The sequence below is a fragment of the Ammodytes marinus genome, assembly GCF_949987685.1.
Source record: "Ammodytes marinus genome assembly, chromosome: 10".
Classification (NCBI taxonomy): domain Eukaryota; kingdom Metazoa; phylum Chordata; class Actinopteri; order Uranoscopiformes; family Ammodytidae; genus Ammodytes; species Ammodytes marinus.
Window position 1 is genome coordinate 15,596,330 of NC_137214.1, and position 14,478 is coordinate 15,610,807.

General features: G+C 41.1%; 1 protein-coding gene across 3 annotated transcripts in view; it reads right to left on the bottom strand.

Annotated features, from left to right (window-relative positions):
* drp2 (dystrophin related protein 2) overlaps positions 1 to 14,478 on the bottom strand; it is a 107,044-nt gene that overhangs the window by 82,701 nt on the left and 9,865 nt on the right. The window contains exon 1 of one of the 3 annotated variants that reach the window (XM_080035773.1): positions 11,132 to 11,227. The exons of the other annotated variants lie outside the window; for them this stretch is intronic. The gene's annotated coding sequence lies outside the window, so the exon portion shown is untranslated. Of the gene's footprint in view, positions 1 to 11,131; positions 11,228 to 14,478 lie in introns of those variants that run through there. 3 annotated transcript variants of the gene reach the window in all.

Sequence of the window (14,478 nt, forward strand, 5' to 3'; positions counted from 1 at the left end):
GCGAGCTACAGGTGCAGCTCCGCACCACTTTTGCACCGGGTCAAAAGGCATTATAGAAGTGCGATTAATCTGCGTTAATTTTTTTAATCGCGTTAATTTTTCTGTTAACGCGTTAATCTGACAGCCCTAATATATATATATATATATATATATATATATATATATATATATATATATATATATATATTAGGGCTGTCAAATTAACGCGTTAATTTTGATTAATTAATCACAGAAAAATGAACGCAATTTAAAAAATGAACGCAGATTAATCGCACTTCTATAATGCCCTTTGACCCGGTGCAAAAGTGGTACGCAGCTGCACCTGTAGCTTGCAGACACGGCCCGCACGGGTAATAGGGAGAAAAGTAAAGAGAGAAGCAGGGGAAAGGGTCCGAGGGCTCTATGGACGGTTTAAGGGATGCTTCGGGCAAATAAGCATGAAGGTAGGAAGACCTCTTACTTTATTCTCCGCAGTGTCTGTGCATTATTGATTTAGTGGGTGCAACAATGTAGGTTCAAAAGAATATCTCTCAATCTTCCTCCGTGTGTCTCAATTTTGTTTGCTAGCTGTCTCGTCTCCCGCATAAACGGACACCCGCCCCATGTGTATGGGTGTGTGTGTCAATATTTTTGCCTATGAGTACGACGATGGTGAATGAATCGGCATTGGCTATGCGCATCTGTGGCAGTGCAGTGCAGTGCAGCGCTGTCTGTTGAGGGAGATGGAAAGTCGTCATTTAGTCTGCTTGTTTTTTTGAGAAAATTCGGCGCTAGTTTCTAATTTTATTTCATGTAGAAACCTGGCTGAGGGGAGGAGACATAAGTTACGAGAGACGGAGAGCGAGAGAGAGAGAGAGAGAGAGAGAGAGAGAGAGAGAGAGAGAGAGAAACAAACTGTCGTAGGCTATACAGCTGTTTATAAACAGGTATAAAAGTGTCATAAAAGTATGCGATTAATTTAGATGAATTAATCACAGAGCCTGTAATTAATTAGATAACATTTTTTAATCACTAATACAGCCCTAATATATATATATATATATATATATATATATATATATATATATATATATATGTAAAACTCAGCAAAAGCGGAATTGGTGATAAACTAAGCACACTGGAATTCTTCTGTCAAGCGAGTGACCTCATGCACACCTGTCGAACTTGACAGAGCAGACTAAAAAAACACGTGGGCTGACAAAGCAGCTTTTAGACTTAGCCTACACATGAGAAAATAAATGTGATTCTGCTGTGGGTTTTAAATATGATGCAATTGGTGATATTCAGTACACTATAACTCGAGCTTTAGTGCCCCGAATGTCCTGGCTATGTTATTTTCATAGTACAAGCCCTGTTAAAGAAAGTGTTTGGCAATGCAATGGTGTGTGTATAGTGGAATGTATTACAGTATGTGACAACTGGCCAAGAACTGGAGCAATATGTTCAGTTCTGAGAAGACTTAAAACACAGTCCATGTCTTAAACAGATGAATTAGTCAGTCCTTTATAAATATGTCAAAGCGGCACTTTAAGGATAAGCCAAGACATGAAACCATTCATCTCAAAGGAGTTCATAATGTGGTCTTGGCTGGGCTGTTTGGAGTGTGTGCAAAAAAAGAAAATAGTAATAAAAATACTCTAGGAAGTCAAGACTTCCTAGACCCTTTTTTTAATTCTCATTTCTGGCAAGTACAGCTGCTGTGTTTAGACTTGATTAAAGAACATTAACAAAAAGAAAATTCACATGGAGCCTTACAATTACTGCATAAGCAATGCTGATGAGAAGTCAACCCTGTCATTGCTTCCTAACGTGGAGTGATGAGCGCATAGGGAACACCTGCTTCACTAAAGAGGTCATTTTGCAAATGACAATTGAAATCCTGGATAATTAAGACCAGTTTTTTTTCCGACTGCGAAGACTAGGAGAAGGAACTCTGTGTTGGTAGGGGACGCATTTTCATAGTCAGGTGAAGTTAGAAACAAAAAGATGACAAAAGATGTTGACTTTTTTATTTCTAATACTTACAATCCTGTTCACATATAACAGTGACTCTGTTCCAAAATGCTTTTTTCTGGTTCATCACTCACGCCAAATTACCCTGTACAAACAACAAACAAACACAATGCAAAGGCTGGAATCTAGGTTGAATACATTCAGGACCACAATAATTGGTCCTGAAACAAACAGGGTAGGTCAGAAAAGCTTGCAAGTTTCCTGTGATTCTGGCCGTCCACTCATTCATCCACCCTGCCTTAGAAAAAGTCACAAGCAATTTGGTTTGGTGATGGCACTGAAGCCATCGACAAGAGGAAAGAAAATGCAAATCAAGAGCCAAGGTTTTGTTGTAGCCTTGTGTAAAATTTGGGATTAATAGCGCATGCATAAACCGGCTGGCATTCTTTTGAACTGTGGCAGCTGAAATGTGTGTTTTCTAATCCAAGATTAGAATAACAGAGGGAGCGTAAAATCATAAAATAAAAGTAAAAATATGCATATTTTAATTTGATTTTCACCGGACCGTCACAAACCCGCAGGTAATTTTTCTGACTTTGGTTCAAAGTGTAATGCATTTGCACTGCTCATTTAACCAATAGGAGCATAGTTTATTAGTAAAATCAAGCTAGGCTCCAAATCAAACAACTATTTCCTATTATTCATCCAGGCAGATTTTTAATTACATCAACACTAGACAGTGCTCAGAGGATCTCAATATTGAACATTTTCTTCACTGGTGCCAAGACAAACAAACACAAAACATATGTTCTTTACATTGATGAATATGTCCATAATAGTCAAATTTCTAAAATGCATTAATATTTAGTATTGCCTTAACAAAAAAAGCCCTACAGGAACTAAGTTTAGCATTAATTATTCATTTATTTATAAATCATGAAATATCTGATCCAACTCCAAATAAAATGGATCAATCTGGCAACCAATTATTAGTACATTGATTATTAACAACATCTGATTTCAAGCTAAAATTGCTCAAATTAGCTAGAGATGTTTATTGATATATAAAGGGGCGGCTCAGGTTCAGGTTCAGGAAATAAAGTGTTCGCCATTGATCGCCTCCTGCCACGTGTAGAAGTGTCCCTGGGCAAGACAATGAACCCAAATTGCTCCCAATGGTTGGCCAGCACCCTGCATAACACGGTGTTGACATCGATTTATGAGTATGTGTGTGAGTGAGAGGGAGAAATTGTAAAGTGCTTTGAGTCTGGCCCTCCGATAAAACAGCCATGTTCTCCATTTACCATATAACATTAAGGAAAAGAAGGCTTAATTACTGAATATTCACAGCAAATGTCCATGGAGTGCCGGCATGTGCTCATGATGAACATGCGCGTTAATAAAAGCTGCACAAAGCACAAATCAACAGGGAAAGAGCCTTAATGAATTCAACACTCCTCCAAGGCTCATTTGAAAGCCAGAATCTCATTATAACGGCGAGAAAAGGCTTTTGACAGGGCATGGTGTGACATTTGGCTCTCTGCTCAACTGTCCACACTCACTCGCTTGTCACCCTTGTCACTTCCTATTTGCTGAGGGAGCCATATAAGATTCCAACAGACTGGAATGTGGGTGACAGCTTGCTGTCCATTAAAACAGTGAAAATGAATTCCACGGAATATCTGCAGCCAAAAGTATGAAATGCAGACACGGCATAAATCATAGTCTGAATGAGAAAAGAGTAGCGCCGAGCAGCGGTGCACATTGCCCAACGGAGGAGGAGACGTAAACACACAGGAGACAATGTGATTTAACAGACGTTACAACAGAAATAGAAATTGCAACATTGATGCTTTGCCTGTGTCACAAAACACTGGGACACACTTTCGTGGCTGACAAACTATGTAATTAGGGCAGGCACAAATCCAGTGTGAAAGCAGCTGTTTGTGTAAACAGGGTCATGTCTGTTTTTCTCTCATTGAACACAAATAATGAATGAATAATAATCAAAAATGTTGATTTGAGATTCATTTACATTCACCAAAACAGGACAGACTGAATAGAAAACTGGGATGAAATTGGGACACTGAATGATCACCACACCGGGAGAGCCGAGAGCATAACTTGAATGGGAAAATGAATGTTTCAATTCTTCAGAAAGCCCCTAACCGAAATAGCAAGTCAGATGTGAGTCAAATCAATTCCAAGGTCCTGTATGGTGTTGATTAGTCGTAAGTAGACTGCAGGGGGTGGAGTAGAAAAGGAGAGAATAATTTGTTTCTATTAGATGACGCTGAGGTTGGTTTCAATGCACTAATGAAGAGCTAATGATAGAGGAGAGTTTTAAATATTCAGGTAGGACTCATCTAGTGTGAAGCTCTGAGACCTGCATTAACATACTCTCGCTTCTTTTTACCCTTCGAAATGCCTTCAATTCAAGGTCTATTCATATGGACTCCTTTTGATAAGTTCAAAGATTCCACCCTTGAGAGCAAATCCGGTTTTAGATGCACACAAGATTTGGTCATTACACGTGGGACGGAATCGCAAATGTGGTTGGAAGAGAGAAAGCCGAGTAGGCCTTGGAAACACATTCCCCAAACAAACTGTCCTTTCAGCAGAGGACAGTAGGCAGAGGGCTGGACGGAAAGATGTGACCTGACATTTAAGACTGAATATACCGTCGCAGAAAAATATCAAACTCTGAATGAACCAATTCTCCTGTGGCTGGAACAAGTTTGGAACATAACAGCATGCCTTGTGATAATGGCCAAGGACGATAAACTTGTGTAGACGGTTGAGGGCTAAAAAAAAATTAAAATAATTATACAAAAATGCCTGGCAAGAATACGTTTTTAAAACAGGTGTCAGATGTCAGACCAGTAGAGACCGAAAATTCCTCTAATGGATCATTTCCCAGATCCTAATTGTGATAGGAGAACCACGTATATCGTCAAATTGCAGCAAATCACGCTGTTTTTTTTCAGCTTGTTTTATTTCACACGGATGATCGATCCCACTAATGGAGGAAAAAGATTATATCTCAGTCCTTTCTCTCCAATTATTGCCAGGCCAGCGTATAATATTCAATATGCTACTTTGTAAAAAATAATGACACAAAAACATAATAACATGATGATAACATGGTGGAAGGAATACACAGAGGGTTTCACTTAAGCATATAAAAATATGTTATTACAATTCAAATCAAAATCACTAATAATGTAGAATGTCTTCTTAATGGTTATTTTACTATATATGTAAGCAGCATCCTACTGTGTCATGTTTCCTTTCTACTGCCCACTATCTACTGCTAAAACAAGTCAAACAAGCCAGTTAAACCACTTAATTTATGTAATTATTCTCTCCTTGAATCAACCTCTCCTAATTTAAATAAATTAAACTAACGTCTGTATGAAACTTGACTGTCTTAACGCTTGCGTTTCTGTTGCCACAGCTGAACTAAACTTGGTGAGTACACACCATCATTATCACCGAGAGGAATAACTAAAACTATGAAAATATGAGACCCAAGTTGTCATAAATCTACAGTAAATATACCTTTAACAAGACTGAGAGTCTACAGCTATGAGGTTGGCATGAGCTACAATTTTGTAATAATGTTTATGCGTGCATACTTACATGCTCACAATGACAATGAGTTTCATTAACACAATTACATTTAAGGACGACAGGAACGTAATTAGTTCTTCAGCTATTTGGTCATGAAGTGAAGTATTGGACGCATTACGATTCTGAAGTGATGATGGAGCTGGGTGGGATAGGAGGATCACCAAAGGTTTTACAATTCCTACCGAGGGGAATATGAATGTCGGTATAAAATTTCACATCAATCCACAAAACAGTTGTCAAGATATTGCTGTCATAGTCATAACCACAAAGGTGAACCTCAAGGCGCTCCTAAAGGCACAGTCAGGGGGTGAACAAAGTCATTAGGAGCCATGAATTCAAGTCTGTGCTGACCCATGACATAGCAGAGGTTTGTGTGGATAAAAGCAGTACTTGGGTGAATCTACTTTGTTACTTTGCAGAGGTTTTTATAAACTATCTTGTTATTTAACTGGAAGAAGGTTACTTGTACTACATAGCTGATGAATATTTGATTTGATGCTGATGAGATGAAGCATTTGCAAGAGTCAGTGGTGCTGAAAAATATATGGAATCTGAGAAACACCAGCGAGCTCATTGTATCTTGGGACTGCTCATCTATACCTCCCACAGGTCTGTAGCACGAAGGTGAGAGCTGGGGCATTTGATTTGCAGTCCAATAAGTGAAAAACTGATCCCTTGTCAAAATGTCTGTATACATCTGCTGCCTTTTTCTCTGTGCAGCACACTTTGCCCTCTTAGTGCCAACTAATGCTCAAGTCAGAACACCCAACCCACACAGAGCACTTGGATTGACACTGACTAGATCTCATGAAATAATTATGCTCTGATTCCCAGCCAAACATAGACAGAGAGAACTCATACCGGACATGGCATCTATCCAGGTGCTTTTCTTTTCTATCCACTCCAGCTTATTATGCAATACAACACTGCAAGCATATTCTACACTCAACAAAAATATAAACGCAACACTTTTGTTTTTGCTCCCATTTTTCATGAGATGGACTTAAAGATCTAAAATTCATTCCAGATACACAATTGTACCATTTCTCTCAAACATTGCTCACAAATCTGTCTAAATGTGTGATAGTGAGCACTTCTGCTTTGCTGAGATAATCCATCCCACCTCACAGGTGTGCCACATCAAGATGCTGATCTGACATCATGATTAGTGCACAGGTGTGCCTTAGACTGTCCACAATAAAAGGCCACCCTGAAATGTGCAGTTTTGTCTCACAGCAAAATGCCACAGATGCCACAAGCATTGAGGGAGCGTGCAATTGGCATGCTGACAGCAGGAATGTCAACCAGATATGTTGCTCGTGCATTGAATGTTCATTTCTCCACCATAAGCCGTCTCCAGCAACTTCGCACAGCCATTGAAGAGGAGTGGACCAACATTCCACAGGCCACAATTGACAATCTGATAAACTCTATGCGAAGAAGATGTGTTGCACTGCATGAGGCAAATGGTGGTCACACCAGATACTGACTGGTTCTGAGTCCCCAGACCCCCAATAAAGCAAAAAAATGCACATTTCAGAGTGGCCTTTTATTGTGGACAGTCTAAGGCACACCTGTGCACTAATCATGATGTCAGATCAGCATCTTGATGTGGCACACCTGTGAGGTGGGATGGATTATCTCAGCAAAGCAGAAGTGCTCACTATCACACATTTAGACAGATTTGTGAACAATGTTTGAGAGAAATGGTACAATTGTGTATCTGGAATGAATTTTAGATCTTTAAGTCCATCTCATGAAAAATGGGAGCAAAAACAAAAGTGTTGCGTTTATATTTTTGTTGAGTGTATTAGGAGCTCCACTCTTTGAGTTTGACGGAGGTTTTCTCATGTGAACATGCAAGTTTCTGATTTTTGAGTGTCAATGTCTGTAGCCCGGAGTGCCTGCTACAGTTTCCTCGTGTTTGTTCTGAATGAAAGGTTGAGGATTTTCATTAGTGTCTCCTTGAGTGCAGAGACCACAGGCGCTGCCCCCTGTAAAGACAACTCTGAAGTAAACACTTACTACATCGTGTTAATGCCAGAGTTTTTCCACCGACGCCGCAATGAAACCTCCGGGAATTAACGGGCAAATACATGTTTTTTACCTGTCAGAATATGCGGTTTAAACCTGCACTTTTCATATACTTTTTCAGTTTAATTTGAGTCTCATAAATATTTAAAGCACCACACATACTGCACCCACAAGCTGAGGGAAAAAATACGTAAAGCTCTCTGTGTCTTTTTTGTGCTCCAGTGACGATGGAGCCCCAGTGGAAAGCAAGTCCTTAATCAAGTGCCTAAGCAGACTCATAAACCATCCTGAAAGGCCTCCCTTAGGCACCTTGCTGGGTAAACAATACCATCACTCTGTCATGATTCTGGATTAAGATATTACCACATGCATGTAATTAACATTTGTATTCAGGCCCAGGACCATATTTCATTGTGATTAAATGAATATTGAGCGACACCTTGGAGGAGAAACGCTGCGTCATTTTTCTTCTCCTTTATTTATTTTGCTATTCTGCTGTGGAGAGGCAGGGACGGGGATTAAACATAAGGCATTCTCGAAAAGCAGAAAGGTATTTTCAGAGCATAAAAATAGCGAAACCAAACCATCAAAGTGAGATCAGTCTCCCCACTCTCTCTCTCTCACTCACTCTCTAAAGGATCAAGGTAGTGACCCTGCTTCAGATGCGAACATTATCCACAGTGGCACATACAGCCTCTATGGGCCAGCCATTGCTGCGCAGGAAGTGAGCTGGTACATGGTGACATAGATGTTTAATGTTTTTTAGGACTGGCCTGAGATAGGTATAAGCCACAAACCAGGGAGAATCAAGTAGAGGGTGAAATACTGTGACTGTTGGCATGGAAACCTAAATGAATAAAGCTTTTGAGGATCTATCACTATCATGACTTTAACAAAAATCAAATAAAAATCTATTCCCCTTAATCTTCTTCGTGCCACATTAATTGAAAGGAAAGCCACTTAAATTCAAGGACAGGGAACATTGTTAGCAAAAGAATACGGCAAAGGATATAGTGAGCCTGAGACGATGGGCTCAAAACTTTGAAGCTACTATATAGCTTTACGTCTGAAGCCAGCCAATATAAACCCTCTCTCAAGAGAGAAAACAGAGGGGGGGCAAGGGAGTGGGAAGGGACTGAGAGAGGGAGTGAGAGAAGATCAGAGTGCTGCCATGCCGTCTGGTGTTTGTCACCCAATCGACAGCCCAGAAAAATACGCTTTATTTTCTAGTCATCTGTGCCACTTCCTTTTTTCTTCCGCCTCAATAGCTCCTGCTCTTTCTCTCAACTCTACATAATGTAGGAGATGTTCAGGGGTTGGGGAGGATGGTGGTGTTTTCTCGCATCTCTCGTATCCTTTTTATTAAACGACCTGACATCGACGTAACACAGATGGGTGATGGGTAGACAATAAGTGAAGGGTAAAAAGTGCGTTGATCAGGGACGCAGGGAGAGCCGACGGCAAAGGAGAGAAGAAAACAACAAGGGAAATAGTCGATGAGAGATGTAATGGGGGATCCGAACAAAGTAGAGCTTAGCAAGAAATCAACGAGGGCGAGCCCCACTGGAGGACGGACATTCTCTGAGGAAACAAATCAACGTTTCCAGGAATATGACTCACTTAGACAGCAACTTTTTTTAATGGATGGTGGGTAGAAGGGGAGGGGGAGGAGGAGGGGGGGAGGAGGAGGGGGGGACTGTCAAAGAGAGAAAGAGAAGACAGAGAATAGCACTAGAAGAAGTGAAAAAAACAAAGACAGGAAAGACGCATGCAAACATTCTATCATAAGAGTCGCTGTTGCTACTTCGTTGTTGGAAAAAAAAATGGGAGCTATTTCCGAACTCAGCACAGACCTCCCGCTGGTGACAGGAAGATTGTCAGTATCTTCAGCTGTATGTCACGCCCACCTCCAACCTGACACACCGCACCAGGGTTATGGATGTTGAACAGTCAACCGGCTGGCTGTTGTTTTCAACTTCACACTGTCGCTGTGGAAACTATTGGTCACAAAAATGTAACATATCGTCGGCATACTGACGTGTGTTTTTTTCTTTTTTTAGACATAGTCAAACACCCACCCGTTAATCATGCAGTGGCTCACTGTCACTGCTTACTGGGACACTGGAATAGCACGGAGCGACGGTTGAGGTTATTAACACCTTTTGCTGTTCCCATCATGACACCTCAACATGTCTGAATGTGAAAAGAGTGACGGCGCAATGCTAGAATAACAACTCCTCGACTTCCTAACTCAAGATGCATCAAGAATGTATCGTCCCAATCAGCCAACCTGAGGTCCATGTGTGACCGAGACTTCAAGGGGTCAGTATACTTCATCTGTGCTTAACGTGGGAGTCAGGTGTGCTGAGGTAAGAAAGTGTGCAGGGTTTGAAACATTCTATCAAGCTTTTTTTTATCCTTTACACGTATTATTTCAGTTATTTTTTCAACACTTTACATGCCTTCGAGGAGGTCTGACACTTATCCCCTGTACTATATATCGCAGCCCCTTTGTGTGGCTGCAGGCTCTTCAGCCTCCAGTGAGGCTGCTCACAACAGCTTCAAACACTTTCGCCTTAAAGATGTGGTGAGGCTACACTTTACAAGACCCAGGTTTGTTCCACCACTAGGCACCAATGCAATGTCTCCCAGTTTACTGCAGTCTTTCTGCCAAGTTGACGATGTCATGCCTATCTTTTCATAGTGCAGCCTTAATGCCTATTTTTGTAATAACTTCCATCTGTAATGTCATCGTAATTTGCTTTTGCCCTCAAGTTTGGTTTAACTGTGTGGACCAACATTTCAGGTACATAAAGCCTGCTTTTACTAAATCCGCCTTTTCCTTGGAGTCCGTCTTTGGGTCCCACTTCATTAAACGTAACAACTGTAAGATTCAATACATCTGAGCCGTCAGGCTTTGTTTGTAAACATACATAAAAATTTCAGAAGTAAAAAGGAAAGCAAAACCGTTTCACTCTAACTGCAGCACTTGAGAGACCAACTAGTTACAGACTGCAAGCTAAATACGTCTCTATCCCCTAGTAGGTAAGTGTGTGTGTGTGTGTGTGTGTGTGTGTGTGTGTGTGTGTGTGTGTGTGTGTGTGTGTGTGTGTGTGTGTGTGTGTGTGTGTGTGTGTGTGTGTGTGTGTGTGTGTGTGTGTGTGTGTGTGTGTGTGTGTGTGTGTGTGTGTGTGTGTGTTGGCTGGCAGGCTGGGTGGGTGAGATGTTGGCCGTCACTGGGGTTCCTGGTCACGCTATTCTGCCTGGCATTATAACACCACCCATCACTCAGGCCCACTGTGTACATTATTCATGCCCCCGGAGGAGTTCATCAGAGACTGTGACCGTAGGTGCTGTGACAGCGCTCTCAATCACAGGCGCCCACGCCGTCTGCTCCTCCGACCCCGGCGTGATACGGCAACAATGGTCCACCTCCAGTTCAGCAGTGGAATCAGGCCCAGAGAACATCCATTCTCAAGTGAATCCAAACATAAAATAATCTGGAGCTCACCTTCCCTCGGAGTTTGTGTGCGTTCTTAGATGAAAGCCCTCCGGGTCATAGGCATCTGACCGCCATACAAATAACGACCCGCGCCACACATATCAGCTCACGCCTGTCAACTTCAGCACAGTCCCTGGGAAACAGATAGCCAGGGGATTTTTATTAACTTGTTTGTTCAATTCCGCAGAGCCACATAACTCCTGTTGCCATCAACACATGCGAACATAGAAATTCTGGAAGCAGCACAGCCAGTGAGCCATAATGTGCATTTCCACTCTGCCGCTCAGATCTGTCCTGTCATCCTTCATGGCGACGGGTAAATTCTAGTGGCACATCTTTCTGCTGACAAAGTGAACAGTGGCCTGCAAGGCTATTTACCTAATATTACTGCAATTGATAGATGCATTTACTTGCAATTCCTCATAGCTGTCCTGCTGCTCGCATCCACCGTTAAATCAGACAATGGAAGGAGTCAAGGTGACCTGTCATTCGCTAATTGCGTTGTTATATATGACCCTGCCTCTCTGATATTGCAGGTAAGGTTTGCCACACCAGAGCCACTTAGCGCAGCGGGATACTGCTCACAGCTTCTTACCTCAAAGAGATGGGGACCCAGAGCTGATTTTAGAACTCTTCAGAAAAAGCTATGCCCTCTATAATTATTCTTTTATGCCAATCACACCAGCATGTTGAAGCATAAGTAGGGCAATTTCAGGGAGATGACACTGTTATCTTAAGCTTTTTTAAATTATTTACCTGAAAGGGGAGAGCTGGAAATGCAAGGGAAGCTTACTTTGGCATGTTTCTCTGTGTTCTTTACTGGAAATGATGTGTTTTTACTTTGTAGCAGCCTTGCCTTTAGATGTTACTCTGCAACTCACATGAATAAATCAGCAGGGGGTAATCTGTGTGTACATATGGAGAAATCTAAACCTAGCATCTGCTGAAAGGGGTCTCATACTTAAGCATATAAATGATATGAAAGCGCATATGTTGGGTAACATACAACAGCACATCTTCTTATTGATGTTTGGAAAGGTGAGATAGATTTAACAATCTTTTTTTGCAAGCTTGGTACATACTATGAAATGTGAGCGGAGGAAAATAACAAATGTACAACTAAAATAAAGCAATAAAAAATCAACAGAGCTTTTTTTTTTTATATTTGCACATTGGCAGATCCCCATTTGTTACTGTTTTGGTATCTGTGGAATTTTATGACTTGTTTGCCCGTGCAACGATTGCAAACGAGATAGGAAAAACATAACCTTTTTTAATCCCTATTTCATGTAACTGATAAAGATTAGAGAGAATTTGTACTAATGTCATGACGAGTACACCAAACAACACAAAGTTCTGCCAAAGTTTTTTTTTTTTTTTAGCTCTAAAAAAATATATTTGTCCCATTTTGTGCACCGCTGTATCTATGCTGTAACATGTCCTCTTTACCTTGGAGTATTTTCAGGTTTGCCTGTGACTGTAAATTACCCACAGGTGCTGAATGAATGCATAATGTCTGTCTGCCTGTCTGGGTAAGCCCTAAAATGAACTGGCAAGCTGCAAGCTGTGTTTGGATGGATTCACAGCTATGCCTCAGGAATGAAAAACTATCCATTGGCCTTGCTGTTAAACTCCAGCTTAAACACCAGACTGGTACTCGGCTCCTCATAAAAATGCCCCTTTTTTCAGCTGAGGATACGAAATAATGAATGTTTGGACTTCTTCCTCCACCACTATAAGCAGGGATTAACTTCTCCCTAATGAAGGGCAATTCAGTGCTGGTATCGGGACCAATAGATAGCAATGAAACAACTCTGTCCCTGTGCTTCAGGATTAACACTAAAAGTGTGAACGTCTACAGAATGATAATGCGGACTGACATGAGCGCAGTGTTTTGCACAAACACAAATACAGTACATGTGCATACCAACCCCCGCAAACAAATAACCTCTACAGAAGTTCACACAACTGCATGTGCCTTCTATAGGTGCACAAATAGAAGCACAAACACACGCATACACTGAAGATCAATGGTTTCTCCCCCTTAATCTCCGTTTCCTAGCGCCGCTAATGGCTCATAGCACATCAGAGTGACGGCATCACACAAGCCTAGCTACTTCTCAGTCACTACTTCATGCAGCACCTGTTATAAGGGCCTGGCCTGCATGAGAGGCAAGGCACACTGTGTGACGCTTCCCAATCCTGTACATGGGTAAATGTTGAAAGATCATCAATCATTCTTGTCAGTGTGGCGATAAAAAAATGAAAGGTCTCACAAAAGCAGTTATGCCACATCAGCACATTAACCTTAGCCAGCGCTGGAGGATTAAGATCCATCTCGTAAGTAAAAAGTGGCAATACAACGATGTTTAATATACTCCATTACAATTAAAAGTCCTGCAGTATCATCAGCAAAAGTACTTGTGCTGTGGAAAAACAAACCCGATGGCCGAAGTATTGTTCTATATGAAATCATTAGATTCATACTGCTTTTACAATGCAGTAAGAACTTAAAATAATTTCATAGTTTAGTCCAGTGGTTCCCAATCTATAGGTGTTGTGCCCCTCAAAAAGGTTAACAGGATCAGTTTCAAGCGGTTGTGAAATGTGAGATCAATTTGCTTTCTTAAAGTGAAGTCCTGGATAATTCAACAAGCACTGAAAATGAAGTGACATCATTTTGTCGTTCAAAACAGTCCTTTAGAACGACACACAGGCATTTTCTGACCTGACGAATGAATCCGGTTTTATGCAGGGTTATGTTTAGGGAAGGCCTAAGATACAAACGACTTGGTCAAGGTTAGGGGAGTCCTCAACATTACAATGATAAGCGCATGGTTAAGGTTTGACAATGGTCCCAATCATGTTAGAATGAAATGAACACTAACATTAGGGAACATGATGCGTACTGCGGCTTACATGTTAAAAATCCAATGTTATGTTTTGCCCTGACCTCCTCCATGCTGTCATTTTACTTGGAGGACAGACCCAGATCATTTAACCTATTTCAGACTTGAACACTTACTGAAATTAAACAATCTGAGGAGTTTAGATTGAAATGTCTCTTGCTGCCAACTGCTAACAACCCAAAGACACCACAAACGTGACGTGCCGACAGCTGAGGTGGTTTGCTCTTAGAGGAAGGATGAAACAATTTTACCTGCTTCAAATCATTTGAGACACTGATGTTATTGCTTGTTTTGGCGCGCTGTTGCCATACAATAATAATACATATACATAAATGATAATCACATTTCCTCACTGTGGCCCTTGGTGACATCTCTTTGACATCCACTGTACTTATGAATAATTGATGTCCACATCAAGTGTTACTCACTAACCCAAATTAACGCTCC